This window comes from Canis lupus, chromosome 6 (assembly GCF_003254725.2).
Source record: "Canis lupus dingo isolate Sandy chromosome 6, ASM325472v2, whole genome shotgun sequence".
In the NCBI taxonomy this organism is placed as follows: domain Eukaryota; kingdom Metazoa; phylum Chordata; class Mammalia; order Carnivora; family Canidae; genus Canis; species Canis lupus.
The window spans coordinates 26699435-26713574 of NC_064248.1; the positions used below are offsets into that span (position 1 = coordinate 26699435).

Here is a 14140-nt window from a genome sequence, read left to right on the forward strand (position 1 = left end):
TAAGATGATACATAGCCTCTCAAGTTTTTAAGTTTACAGTAGAATATTGTTGATTCGAAGCACGATGTTGTACAGAAGATCACTTGAGCTTACTCATCTGGCATAATGAAAACAGTTATCACCCAGCATTTTGAGAGGCATCATCCCCCTCCTTCATCCTCGGTCCTATGGATGGGGAGGGTCTCCCTCCATTATCAGTGACAGGGAAGGTCACAGAGCTTCAGGGCTGGCCAGTCAGAATGCTGCATCGCCCTGGCAACATTCTGTGTGGTTCAGGGGTGGACGTGTGACCCACCCAAGCTAATGAGCCCAGAAGACAGAATTCTAGATTTTTGTTGGAACAACCGGATTAGAGAGGTTCCCTTTTTGGCACACGTGAAACTGGAAGATCTAAGAACCCTTTTATCCCCACATGGAGAAAGACTGCTTGAGAGGAAAGCCAACACAGAGGAAGCATTGCTGAGTGATGGGATCCTAATGGCACCTGGAGAGTTACTCCATCAGCCCGGCTGGAGGTCAGCTACCATCATCTCTCACTTTTCTTTGAAAGGCCAGATCCTTTCAAACACTCCAGGGGTGGAGTTTCAAGGGCGCACATGGTTTATTGGCTGAATTCAATACAATCTTGACTGGAGATCTCCTGTCTCTCTTCAGCCTGATTCCCTTTGGATCAAACCTAACTTCTTCTGCATTCTAGGTTTATGAGACTCAGAATGTTGTCAGGAGGTAGCTGCAAGTGTCCCAGGATGTCAATATCCTTCTCTGTTGGGAAACAGAGATGTGGGAGTGGTTAGTCTGGAGGTCAGGAGATCCGGAGCCTGTCGCTGTCACTGGAAAGCTGAACAGCTGCCAAATGAACAAGGCTCCTTCTAGGCTGTTCCAGAGGACAGGATGAAACTAACATGAGCTCATGTCCAAATCACATGGTGCAGCCTCCAGAGCATGCGTGATCTGCCTCCTGAAGACCTCTGCACCTGGATTGCCCTACTATCTATCAAGCCACCTGGCCTTCTTTCTTTTCCTTGAGCAAGCTCATTTCTGCCTTCAGCTATTCCTGCTGCCCGGAACACCCCCTCCCTAGATCTTTGCATGGCTGTATTCTTCTTGTCATTAGTTCACAGCTCAACAAATGCCACCTGTCCCCACCTCTCTACTACCTCATCCTATCTCGATTTTTTGCAAAACATTTATCATCATCTGAAATTGTATATCTGTTTACTTTTCATTGTTTAAACATCCCACTAGAAGAGCAACTCCAAGAGATGAGGCACTATTTCAGTCTTGTTTGTCATCGAACATACAAGGCTATAACATTACCTGGCACACATCTGGTTCTTGATGAAATAAAAGTTATAGGAGGGGTGCATTTTGGTTTCATAACAATAACAATACATTTTACTGAGCACTGACCAGCCCTTGCGATCCATCACTTCACTCAATCCTCTCAACAACCCTGCAGGATAGTGTTATTATCCCCATTTTGCTAATGAGGAAAACACAGCTTAGAGAAGCCAAGGAATTTGTCTGTTCAAGGTCACACTGCTTTAATTGGTCCAGCTGTGATTCAAACCCAGGTCCATTTCCAGAGCTGATGCCCTTAAACACTAATATATATTACATTAGCGTACCTAGACTTTGGAAAAGTTTGTAACAATTCTGCCTGTGAATGAAATACCCTGTAAATTAGCCATTGTAGGTAGGTAGGCATGCATTTGGAGGACTATCATGGGAACTGCAGGGAGGGTTCCTATATGATGTGGGAGGCTGGGTCTATGTGGCCAATAAAATCACATCTTTTCATTCATCCGTCCATCCAAATCCAATCACCCACCCATTGGAATCCAACCACCCATCCAGCAAACCACTCAGCTACCCATCCAGCACAGCACTCACCAGCTTATCATCCAGAACACCAACCATCCATTCATCCATCCATCCAACCAACCACTCATCACCTTTAAAACCATCCATCCATCTGCTTACTCATCATCCTCAAAGCAAATCATCCATGCCCCCACTCTTCCAACCATTTATCAACTCATCAATCCATGCAATATTAACTTAGCCTATAGTACAGGCCAAGTACTGTGCTAGGTACTAGAGAAATAAAATTTGGAGAAAAAAAAATCTTGCATTTGAGGAGCTGTCAGCCAGCTGGGGAAAACAGAAGACAAAGGTCAATTGTTTTAGGACAGAAGTGTGTTCAGGTTGCCCTTGGAAGGTGGAGGAGGAGTGAGCAATCTGCCTATAGAGACAGAGATCTCAGAAAGTTTAGCCCAAAGATCCTGAGCCCATCTCTTTAAGTGCTCATGATGGATCCTAGAGTCTTAGGCTCCTTGGCTGTTCAATCAGTAGCTGCAATCCTGGGGATAATTACCATCTTGACTCTGGTTGAAGACAGACTGGGTAGCAACAAGAGAGAGTTATCCTAACTACCCTTTAATTTTCTCTCCAAACCAATCACAAATACAGTGGGCTTTTCCTGGTGATTATATGAAAGAGGCACGCCTGGGGGTATCAAGTCCCTTTAAATACTCATGCAACTATCTATCCATTCATCTATGCATCCATCTACTCACCCATCCATCCACCCACTCACCCCCATCTAGCATCCTTAAAACCTCCCACATGCCAGCCCTGGACAAAGCCTGGAGTTCAGAGACATGTAGGATGTGAGCCTGATTTCACAAATGGATTATGAATAGACAGGAATGTGAGAATCTAAAGTAAAAAGATAATAAGGTAGAAGAAAAGCTTATATTCTCCTTCCCATGACTGCAGCCCAAAGGCAGCATACTGATCTTCAGCATGCTGGCTGCGGCCTCTCTTCACCTCCCTTGGAGACTCTTTATCAAACAAAGGGAGAAATGTTTAAAAACAACGAGTATTTGTGCACCTGGACTTCACTGGGTGACTTTTCAAAGGCCTAGACGTGCCCTACGACACTGTATTTAGTAGGAAGTTAACTCTGTAGGGGCTCCTGCTGGCCCTCAGATAATACTGCTCATCCCTGCCCTGAGACCTCTGGGTAACAATGATCTGGAGTTCTTAGTGACTGAGGCTTATGGGGCTTTTGGGATCATCCCGTGCTCTCTAGCCATGGATGTCTGTTGCCAGGTTGTTGAATGAATGTATGAAGGAAGGACGGAAGGACGGAAGGAAGGAAGGAATCCATTCTGGAGAGGAGTAGCTGCTCTGGTCCAGAGGAGCTGATGTCACTCAAGGGCCTTCTATACACCACCAGTGCTGCTGGGTGGGGGTGGGAGGTGTTATTTGGCTTTGGGAGGAATGCACTATCAGGCTCTGAGGCTCAGAGAGGTCAGCATGTTTCCCCAGGGTCACACAGTGAGTGAGGATAGAAGCAAGGAGTGGAAGCCTAAAACCAATCCTGCTATTTCCACCTGCCCTCCACCAAATCAGAGAGCAGGAAGATGAGAAAGGTTGGCATGAAGACTGTATGCTAGTGTTTAGTGGGACTTATGCACTGACATTGAAGAAAGCGTTTTATAACTTTTTTTAAAAAAAGATTTTATTTATTTGAGAGAGACCAAGAGGGAGAGAGAGAAGCGGACTCTCAGCTGAGCAGGGAGCCTGATGAGGGGCTCCATCCCAGGACCATGAGATCACGACCTGAGCCGAAGGTAGACCCTTAACCACTGAGCTACCCAGGTGTCCCTTTTGTAACTTTCTTTAGGGTTTTAGAGAGAAGAGCAGATTTACAGACAGACACAGACGTGGATGCTTTCCTTCTGAAGAAAAGGAGCTGAGCACCAGGAAATTAAGCGTGATCACTCCAGCAACAGAACCTCCAGAATGAAAGCCGTCCCTGGGTCAGACAGCTGGTCTGGGGAGTAGCAAAGAGAAGAGAACAAAAATCCAGAGTTCTTGTGGAGTACAGCTATTTTGGGGATAGGGGTTAGGGAAGAAGAACCAAAATATCTGAAGAAAGGAGACTCATGCAGAGGGGGAGAGGAGGATGAGGGGCAGAGAGAGAGAGAGAGAGGGGAGAGGAGAGAGAAATAGAGAGAGACAGACCACGCTCACATTGAGACAAAAACAGAGGGAGACCTGCAGGCAGAAGGGCCTCCTCCTTACTCCCACCTATGGAGAGAAAACCATATAGAGAGTCCTACACAGAAACACGACGAAAGACAAAGACATACACAGGTATAAATAAAGACAAATGCATATAATCAGATACATATGCAGAGACAGGAAGAGACAGAGGAAAGAGAGGAGCCACAGTGAAAAAGCTGGATCCACTCAACCTCAAAACATGACAGCCATCCTTAAAAGCAAAGGCAAACAAAAGCCCCAACCATCCCTAAAAGCAAAGGCCAAAATTCCCCCACAATCTCAGAGGCAAAAATGTCTCCAGGCCTTTCCTGCGGCCCCCTCAACTAGTGACTCTGCCTTCTTGTGAGCCAAGTGATGGAGCCAACCCAGAACCTCCCCACCCCCAAAGTGTTAGGACGATCAGGCTGGCTCCAGAAACACAACCATAACTGATTCCCATTCTGGCACGCAGTAGGACCTCAAATGCATTTTACTGAACAAGAGAGGGAATGAGTGAGTTTTGTCCCCACACGGTGGCAGGGTGGGGGTGCCGTTCTAAAGGGTTGAGGTTCATAGGATGCCCTTTGTCTGCTGCCAATAACCAGCTTCCTATTTTTGTTGCATGCCCTTGGCTCCTGTAATGACCTTTCAGGCAAGCTGGTCTGACACAGGCATGGGGAGTTGGAGATGACAAGAAGCCACACCACAGACAGGGTGGAGATGCCTCTTACAGTGGCCCCCTCCACACCCTGGCCACCACTGCTGGGGCTGTGGTCTTGAAAAGCCTCCTAAACGAGGAGTGGGTCTTCAGTGGACTGTGGCGAGACTGGCAGCATGAGCAGGAACTAGGCAAACACTTTCTCCTAATGCTGCTGGCAGGGGTGGAAAGGGCCACAACTCTGCCAGCAGTCATGTGATGACAAGAATTACAATTTTAAATATGTATGGCCCTTGACCTGGTAACTCCACCCCCAAGAATCTATCCTAAGAGAAGGCGGCAAGTATGCAAGCCTCTATTTACAGAATGCTATATTCGTTCATTTATTCATTCATTTGGTGTCTTGAATGTGCCAGGCACAGTTCTTGTCATATTAGTGCATGCAACAGAGTCCTTTGCTGAATGCTGCTTAGTCTTGCAAGCAGAGAGCCAATAAAATAAGCAAATAGCAAATACAGTTGCAGATAGTGATAAAGGCTATGGAAAAGAGAACAAAGGCATATTACGGGAAGGGGTTTGTTTCTGGTGGCCAGGGAAGGCTGATGTGGGGATACTTGAGTAAGCTCTGAATAAAACGAGGGCGGGAGCCATGCCATTTTCAGGGATTAGGAGGATTCCAGGCAGCTGGCATAGCATATACAAAGGTCCTGGGACCTTGACTTCAGTAGTGTTTATAATGGTCCAAAAGAATTGACCTGAAAGGTCTTTCTTATTAATACATATTGATACAGATCACTGCCAGTAACTAAAAAAAGTCCTGGGGCACCTGGGTGGCTCAGGTGGTTAAGTGTCTGCCTTTGGCTCAGGTCATGATCCTGGGGTCCTGGAATAGAGCCCCACTTGGAATAGAGGGAGCCTGCTTCTCCTTCTCCCACTCCCCCTGCTTGTGCTCTCTCTTGCTCTGTCAAATAAATAAATAAAATCTGGGATCCCTGGGTGGCGCAGCGGTTTGGCGCCTGCCTTTGGCCCAGGGCGCGATCCTGGAGACCCGGGATCGAATCCCACATCGGGCTCCCGGTGCATGGAGCCTGCTTCTCCCTCTGCCTGTGTCTCTGCCTCTCTCTCTCTCTCTGTAACTATCATAAATAAATAAAAAAAAAATTAAAAAAAAAATAAAATCTTAAAAAAAAAAGAGAGGTCCTAATATGTAATCCCTAACAACTTATAAAATGCTTCTAAATATTAACAGAGGTTCATACGGTGGCATGACAGTTTTCCTTCCTTATTTATATTTGTCTGCATTATCTGAATTTAGTAAAATGGATTACTTTTGTAATGAAACATAACAAAGGAGACGCTTATTGATAATCCTCACACCAACTGTTTATTGAGTGCTGCTACGTGTGAAGCAATTTCTGTATATGATTATTTTTGTACTTCTCTCCAAACCCCTATGAAAAGAGCTACTATCCTCCTATTAGATGACTAAAGAAGCTGAAAGCTCAGACAAGTCCCACTTGGGAGGTGGCTGTGCTGGGAGTAAAGCAAATCTGTGACGCCAGAGCCCTATCATCGTCATGATGCTCGATAAACTGTCGCCATTACAAAAAGAGGAAAATCTGCTTCGAGAAGCATCATGTCAGTTGACTTTCAGCTTCAGGAGAGATAACAATGACATGCAGTGAGAGCTCTGTGTGCCTTCACGGGTGGAAACCCAAATACTGCCCAGCTCCAAAAAAAAAACCCTATGAATTTCACAATGTAATCAGATTCCTGTGGCACAAAACAGAAAATAAGTGGAAGAATCGGAGTGATTAGGGACAGCGGGAGAAGCTGACTTCAGACAAATGTTAAAAAGCCAGGTTTGTGGGGGAGAATATCAAGTATATTTTTTCGATGCGGGTGTGAAGGCCAACCAGAGTCAATCACGGAGAGCCTTGCCAGTTACTAACGGTGCTGTGTTCGGCCTGTTGCCCAAACTCTATTTCTCAGGCTGGTCAGATAAGGACTATGTGACCCTTAGGCTCCAAAGAGAGGGTGAAGATGGAGCTACTTTGCAAGTCAACGTGCTGTACAAATGACGTGATGCTGGTAATGACCTTGAAGGAGTATCATCTGGGAGGAGAAAACATGGTACAGGGCTTAAGAGCGTTGCCTCTGGTCAGGCAGATGTTGGACAAGTTACACAAGCTCTCCAAGCCTCAGTCTTCCCATCTGTAACGTGGGTGTGTTGCAATCATAGAATCTGCACCACAGGGACTCTCATGTCCAGTACTGAGCACAGTGCCCGGCACGCAGTAAATGCTCCATAAACAATAGTGTGTGCTCATCACCAGGGTTTGCGTCATCATTTCGACTGGGCTGTTCATCCACAATGATCAGTAGCAAGCTTGGTTTAGCCAATGGGTCCAGCTCTTGGTTTAACCCCCAGGCTGCTTAGGCTCCCAAGGCTGTGTACACACTGCTTGCAAGTAAACATCCACAACTGGAGTTCTCTTCTATCGCCTGTGCCTCAGATCACAATTAACAACAAACATGGCAGGCAGGAACTACTTATGGCAACGCACCTTTTGCAGTGTATACAACTATCATTATACTGTACACTTGAAATTAATACATTTTATGTCAACTATATTTCGATTAAAAAAATAGTGAAAAGAATCACAAAATCTAGGACACTGTTAAAAAAAAGTATCCCAAACTCAACCCAACCCACCAATAAAAACCAAATTCGAATAAGCCACTTGGCTGGAAAGTTATTACACCAACAAAGCCCTCAATTCTATTTATACTCTAAAGGGGCCTTTTCTACCTGCGACAAGGGGAGCAGCTTTCTCAGTTGGTTCCAATTAAGAGGGTTGGTTGGGTTGGGAAGGGAGATGAGTGGAGACAGGGTTGTGCACACATGGGGCTTAGGTCAGGAGTCTCTGAGCTGCCAGGGCACCCAGCTTCCCATTGCCTGGGAAGCCTCAGGCTGTGGTTCAGCACTGGTGCCCAGCTCTCGCTCTTCCCAGTGGGGACTTCGGGAGGACACGGTTCCTTTCTGGTCATCAGTTCTTCTTCTATCAAGTGAGATGATCGTATGGTAGTTCTATTTTTAATTTTTGGAGGAGACTCCATACTGTTTTCTGGAGTGACCCCACCATCTCATATTCCCATCAGGATGAAATGTTGAGGACATGACATTAACTGAAATAAGCCCTTCATGGAAAGATAAATATTGCACAATTCCCCTCCTATGAGGTGTCTGAAGTAGTCACCTGCATAGAATCAAAGAGTGGGATGTTGGCTGCCAGAGGTTGTTGGTGGCGGGGCGGGGGTACTAATAATGGGTGTAAAGTTTCAGGCAAGCAAGACCAATAAGCTCCAGAGACCTGCTGTACACCATACCTTTAGCCAACAGAACTGTGTGCTTGAAGATGTGTTGAGAGGCTAGATCTCATGTTAAGTGTTCTTACCAAAATAGGGTAAGAAAATGTACAAAAAAGCCCTAAAGAGGGATGAGCAATCCATCCCTGACCCTGCTGACTTGTGCGGTGATTCATGACTGTGGATTGTGCATGAGACACAGCTTCACACTGGCAGCAGGCACACTGCACAGTGGCAGGATTCACGTCATGGGGAGGAGAAACCTGGACACGTTCTAGGTTCTTTGTCAGTTTTGGGTGGAAGAGATTTTTCTCCAGTGGGAAATTTCAATGCAGGATTTGGGTGATTGGAACTTAGTGGGAGGAGGCCGTATCTGGGTGGCTCAGTTGGTTAAGCATCTGCCTTTGGCTCAGGTCATGATCTCAGGGTCCTGGGATCAAGCTCCATGTTGGGCTTCTCACTCAACGAGAGTCTATTTGTCCCTCTCCCTCTGCTCCTCCCCTTCTTTTTTTAAAAAAAAAAGGAACTTTGGAGATGCCCAGTGCCCAGAAAGAAGTCCCGTTGTCAGTGGGCTTAAAAAGGTGGCACAGTGTGGTGGCAAGTGCACAAAAGGCAACAAGTCTAGGTTCAAGTCCTGCTTCTGCTCTGATCTAGCTGTGGGACCCCTAATGAGTCATGTCCCTTCCTTGATCCCTCTTGACCCTTATAGAACAGTGATGATGTCTAGGTCAACTGAGCACCTACTATGTCCTAAGCACTATCCATTCACAGTTTCATTATTTGATATTCCCAAAGTCTATGGAAGCAGATACCAAGACTGTAATCCCCGTTTTATCATGAAGGATTCTGAGGCCAAGGGAATACTGAATGAGCGATGAGAAGCTACTTCCTCTGTAGGGTGCCAGAACAAAGAAAAACACTCAGGTCTGCTGGGCTCCAACACCTGGGTGTTATTCTATCAGAGGAGGGAGACGAAATTTCCATGGTCTGGGATTCCAACCTTATAGAGTCAGCATCACCGCATAGAAAGTTGTCCTCCAAAAGTTGGGTTGGCTTCCCTGACGTCCCACCTCCCTTCCCCCTCTTTTCTTCACTTCCCCTTTCTCTCCTCATTTCCCTTCAATGTCAGGTATAACTGACGTATAATATTTTGAGATACTTTAAGTGTACATTGTAGAGACTTGATATACCCTGTGAAAGAATCACCCATCCATCTAGTTAATTAGCACATCCATCACCTCCCATATTTATCTTCTGCGTGTGTATGTGTGTGTGAACATTTAAGGTCTACTCTCAGCAAATTTCAATTACACAATCTGGTGCTATCAACTACAGCCACCGTGTTTTACATTAGCCCCTTAGAACTTATTCATCTTATAACCGGTAGTTTGCACCCTTTTACCCACCGCTCCCTACTGCTCCCATCCCCCAGACCCCAGCAGCCTCTTTATTACTCTGTTTCTAGGAGTTTGACTCTTTGCTTTTCTCCTGTTTTTTGTTTCTTTTGTTTTGGTTTTTAGATTCCACATACAAGTGAGACCATGCAGGATTTGTCTTTCTCTATCTGGCTTATCCCACTTAGTGTAACGCCCTCAAGGTCCGTCTGTGCTGTCACACGTGGCAGGACTCCCTCCTCTCTTGTGGTTGCGTGATACAACACTGTGTAGACTCCATGTCAGCTAGAATGTCAGAGAGCTGGCAGTTCCCCACGGGCCAAGGGCAGGTTTCATGTTTTCTGGGATGTCATCACCACCCTTCCGCCCTGGCCTGGCACAGAGCAGAGATCAGGGAGGAGGCCTCAGTGAATGAGTGATTTCTGACTGATGGATTGAGTCTGACAGCTTTGCCCATGTCTGGGGCCCAGCAGGCCCAAGTGGGTGATGTAGGCCTGAGCTGCTGTGTGTGACCATCTCTACTCCTCTAGTGAACTGGCGGAGGGCTGGGTCCCCACTTTTCCTCAAGGCTTTAGGGCAGCTTGGGGGCCCCTACCAAGGAGTGAGGAGAATGCTCACCTGGTTCTTTGAGTCTCCCACAGGCCCTCTGATCATCTTGCACTGCTTTTTGTATAAAACTGTGTCAAAACGCGCATAACATTTACCATCTTACCCACTATTAAGTGCACAGCTCAGTAGTGGGAAGCACGTCCTCACTGCTGTGCGTCATCGTTATCAATTGCCAGAACTTTCCATCTTGCATAACAGGAATCCTGGTCATTAAACCACAACTCCCATTCCCTTTCCCCTCCCCCCCAACCCCTGGGCAACCGCAGTTCATTCTGCTTCTATGAATGTGATCACTCTAGAGATTTCATATACGTGGACTTGGAGGATAGCTGATCTTTTGTGACTGGTTTCTTCCACTTAGCATCATGTTTTCAGGGTTCACATGTATTGGAGCATGTGGCAGGATTTCCTTTCATTCTGAAGTTGAGTAAGATTCCATTATAAATGGAGACTACATTTTTGTTTATCTACTCATCTGCAGGTGGGTAGTTGAGTTGCTTCCACCTTTTGGCTCTTGTGAATAATGCTGCCATGGACAGGGGTATTTATATATCTCTTTGAGAGATCTGCCTTCCATTCCTTTGGGTATGTCCCCGGAAGTGGAACTGCTGGATCATATGGTAACTCTAGGATTATTTATTTTTGAGGAACCCATCCTACACTTCTTCACTCTGCCATCCCATGCAGCGAACTCAGCCTGGGGCTGTATCCTGAACCTACCATTTCCTTGCAGGTCAACTGGCCACTTTGTGCCTCAGCTTCCTCATCTGCCAAACAGGGATTCCCTCTGAGGGATGCTATGAGGACTATAGGTATAACCCAGGCAAAGTAAGTTTATGGACCCTGACAGTGGAAGAGCCAGCCATTGAGCCCATGTGGTGGGACTCTGGAGCTCTCCCCCCACTGCAAGTTTCTGCCCCGAAACTTGTTAATTATTTACAGGTCTGATAAGTGGCATCCGGGACCTAACCTAGAAGATGTCAGAGCCGGGGTCAGAATCCCCCAAGGGGCAGGACATACAATGGCACTGAGTGTCAGGGTGGGACGATGATGCCCTTTCCAGGTTTCACCTCGCCGTCTGATTAGCCCACCAAGGAAGCCTCAGGTCCACGCCAATGCTCACTTACTCAACTTCCTTTTGCAACAAGGAGGGATATGCCCACAGGACTGGCATCTTTGGCGGGCAACAGGAGTACTGGCTAGCATTGAATAACGCTGCATTCATTTGCGCAGCTGCTGCCTCTTTATGGCAAGTGATAGCAAGATTTCCACTTACGGCAGTGATGCAAAATGACTCTGAAAATAAAATTGACTTAAGTAAAAATGAAAGTGAGTCTCTTGCAATGAAAACGTTATGAGAATAATAGGGCAGGTGGAATGTGGATATGGCAAAGTCGTCAAGATGGGAGAGGTGTGAAGGAAGCCTGAGGAATATTAATTAGACTCCACAAGCTTGCTTCCCACCTGGGACGTGCCGAGTTTGTTAAACAAACGAGGGAAAGTGAAAGCCAGGTACAGAATGATGCCTAAGCAGCCCCACACGACATGGGAGGACTCTGGGGTCCTTCCTACTCTGTTGGCTTTCCCAGCTTCAGGAAACCATGTGTGGGGCTTTGTCAGGTGTTTTCCAGGGAAGGCTCTCTGAGAACCCATCTTCATGCCAGGAAGAGGGAGCCATGAGTCTGCTGAGAAACACGATCCTTTTGAGTTTCACTACAATTTGTTGAGCACTTAACATTCATGAGGTTCTTTCATAGGCTTTTTACATCTCATAGAAATGCTGCACATGGAAATTATCCCCATTCACGGATAATTGTCCTGGGGTCAGAGAGAATAAGAAACTTGCCCAAGGTCACAGAGCCAGGATGTGCAGAAGAGATGAAGGTTCAAGTGGATCTGACTGCGAAGACCATGTTCCATGTCTAGACTTTGCCTGGCAAGAACCTCAGCATTCCTAACTCCACTCGGGCTCCCAGTGGACAACCAAGGGCTTTCTCAACCTTGGCGCAGTTGATACTTGAGGCCAGATCATTTGCTGTGGGAGGTAAGGGCTGTTCAGTGCATTGTAGGATGTTTAGGCGCATCTCTGAGGTCTACCTACTAGATGCCAGCAGCACCCTCCCCGAATACCTCCATTCACAGACAAATATCTCCTGGGAGAAGGGACAAAAGTCATTCTCCACTAGGAAGCACTGCTCTAGAAGGGAAGTTCTCGACATCTGGTCTTTGATCAGCAGCATCAGCAATATCTGAGAACTTGCTGGGAATGAAAATTTCAGCCCCTTAATCTCTTCGGATGCTGCGACTCTGGGGATGGGGGCCAGCAATCTGCATTTCATTTAACAAGCCCCCCAGATGATTCCGATGCAAGCTAATGTCAGAAGATCACTGGCCGAGGCTGCACATTAGAATCACCTGAGCACCTTAAAAAAAAAACAAAAAACAAAACCCAACCAAACCTATGTCTTGGGTCCACACCAAGAAATTCTAATTTAATGACTTTGCTGGGTGCCAGTACTGGCAATTTTTTAAAGCTCCCCAGGTGATCCGATGCGCAGTCAGGGCTGAGAACCACATGTTGGATACCTTCTTTTCTTTTCAACCACCTTTACGAAACCATGTCTCTCAGGATGTAGTTTTACCCAGCCATGTCTCCAGATGCCACCTTAAATCCCCCTGGCCTCCTGCTCCGCTAGAGATGGAAGGCTAGCTCACTCTTATTTTTCTCCCACTCTGAGAAAAGATGTCTCCCTCCACCCCCGACCAAGCACTCAGGAAATGTTCCTGCTCACTGATTTTTTTCCCTCCATTCAAGTCTGGAGTTATTAAACCACAGCCCATGGCTGAACCGTCTTATTGATTTTATTGTCGAGAGCCCTGGGATATTCTAATGATGTACTGCTCAATAAATGGAAACTGGTGGGATAGATATTGATGGCGTATGGTACATTTCGCCGCAATTCACTGAGTCCCAGTCACTTCGCCTTTTACACATCATCTGTGAAAATGCTACGCTTTGTCCCGCAACCTCTTGTCCATCCTGCTGTTCCTCTTCCCATGCATCAGGATGAAAGAGCCATCAGGGTAACAGCTACTACTGTGCGCCAGGCTGAGTGTTTCTAAACAAACAGTGTTTCATTTACCTCTTACAGCACATCTTTGGGAGAGAGACCCTGATTATGCCTATTTTACAGATAAGGAAAGTGACTCAGAGTGGTGACTTGACCTGGCTAGCTAACACACTGTGAAATCGGGACTGAAATCTCCATTTGTCAGCCGCTAAAAGGGGCACTCTTAACCTCTTCTATAGTGTGACTGTCCCCTACCCCGAAATTCCTATGTTGAGAAATTAATGCCCAAGCTGATGGTATTAGGAGCAGGGGGCCTTTGGGAGATGATGAAGTCATTAGGGCAGGGATCTCATCACTGGGATTAGTGCCTGAGTGAGAGAGGCCTCAGGGAGCTCCCTCCCCTTTCTGTCAAGGGAGGGCATAAGGGGAAGACAGCTGTGTGTGAACTGGTAAGTGGGTCCTCACCAGACACCGGATCTGTGGGCACCTTGATCTTAGACTTCTCAACCTTCAGGAGTATAAAAAATAAATTTTTGTTCTTTATAAAGCCACCTTGTCTGTGGTCTTTTGTTAGAGCACAAAGGATTAAGACAGCCCCTAAGCTATACTATGCAAAGAAACTACAGCTTCTTATTGCACTTGAGCAATCTTTCAGATGGTTTCAGTACGGATGAATATTTCACATATTTTTTCCCTTTGTAAGTGGCGTTTCTCAACAAGGACTACTAGTATTTGAGGAGAGACCATTTCTCTGTTGGGGAAGGGGTCCCATGCATTACAGGACATTTGCTAGGTAGGCTGCCCATGAATTGGAGGACATTTAACATAGTCCCACCAACTGCCCCCTCCCTTCTGCATTTCCCAATGCCCCCCTAAGGGATCAGTATGATTGTGGCATTTAGCATAGTCCCACCAACTGCCCCCTCCCCTCTGATTTCCCAATGCCCCCCTAAGGGATCAGTATGATTGTCACATGGGGCAGG

The 14140-nt window shown here is 46.5% G+C and overlaps 1 protein-coding gene across 1 annotated transcript in view; it reads right to left on the reverse strand.

The window, feature by feature from the left end:
• XYLT1 (xylosyltransferase 1) overlaps positions 1-14140 on the reverse strand; it is a 306267-nt gene that overhangs the window by 80925 nt on the left and 211202 nt on the right. The window lies entirely within an intron of this gene.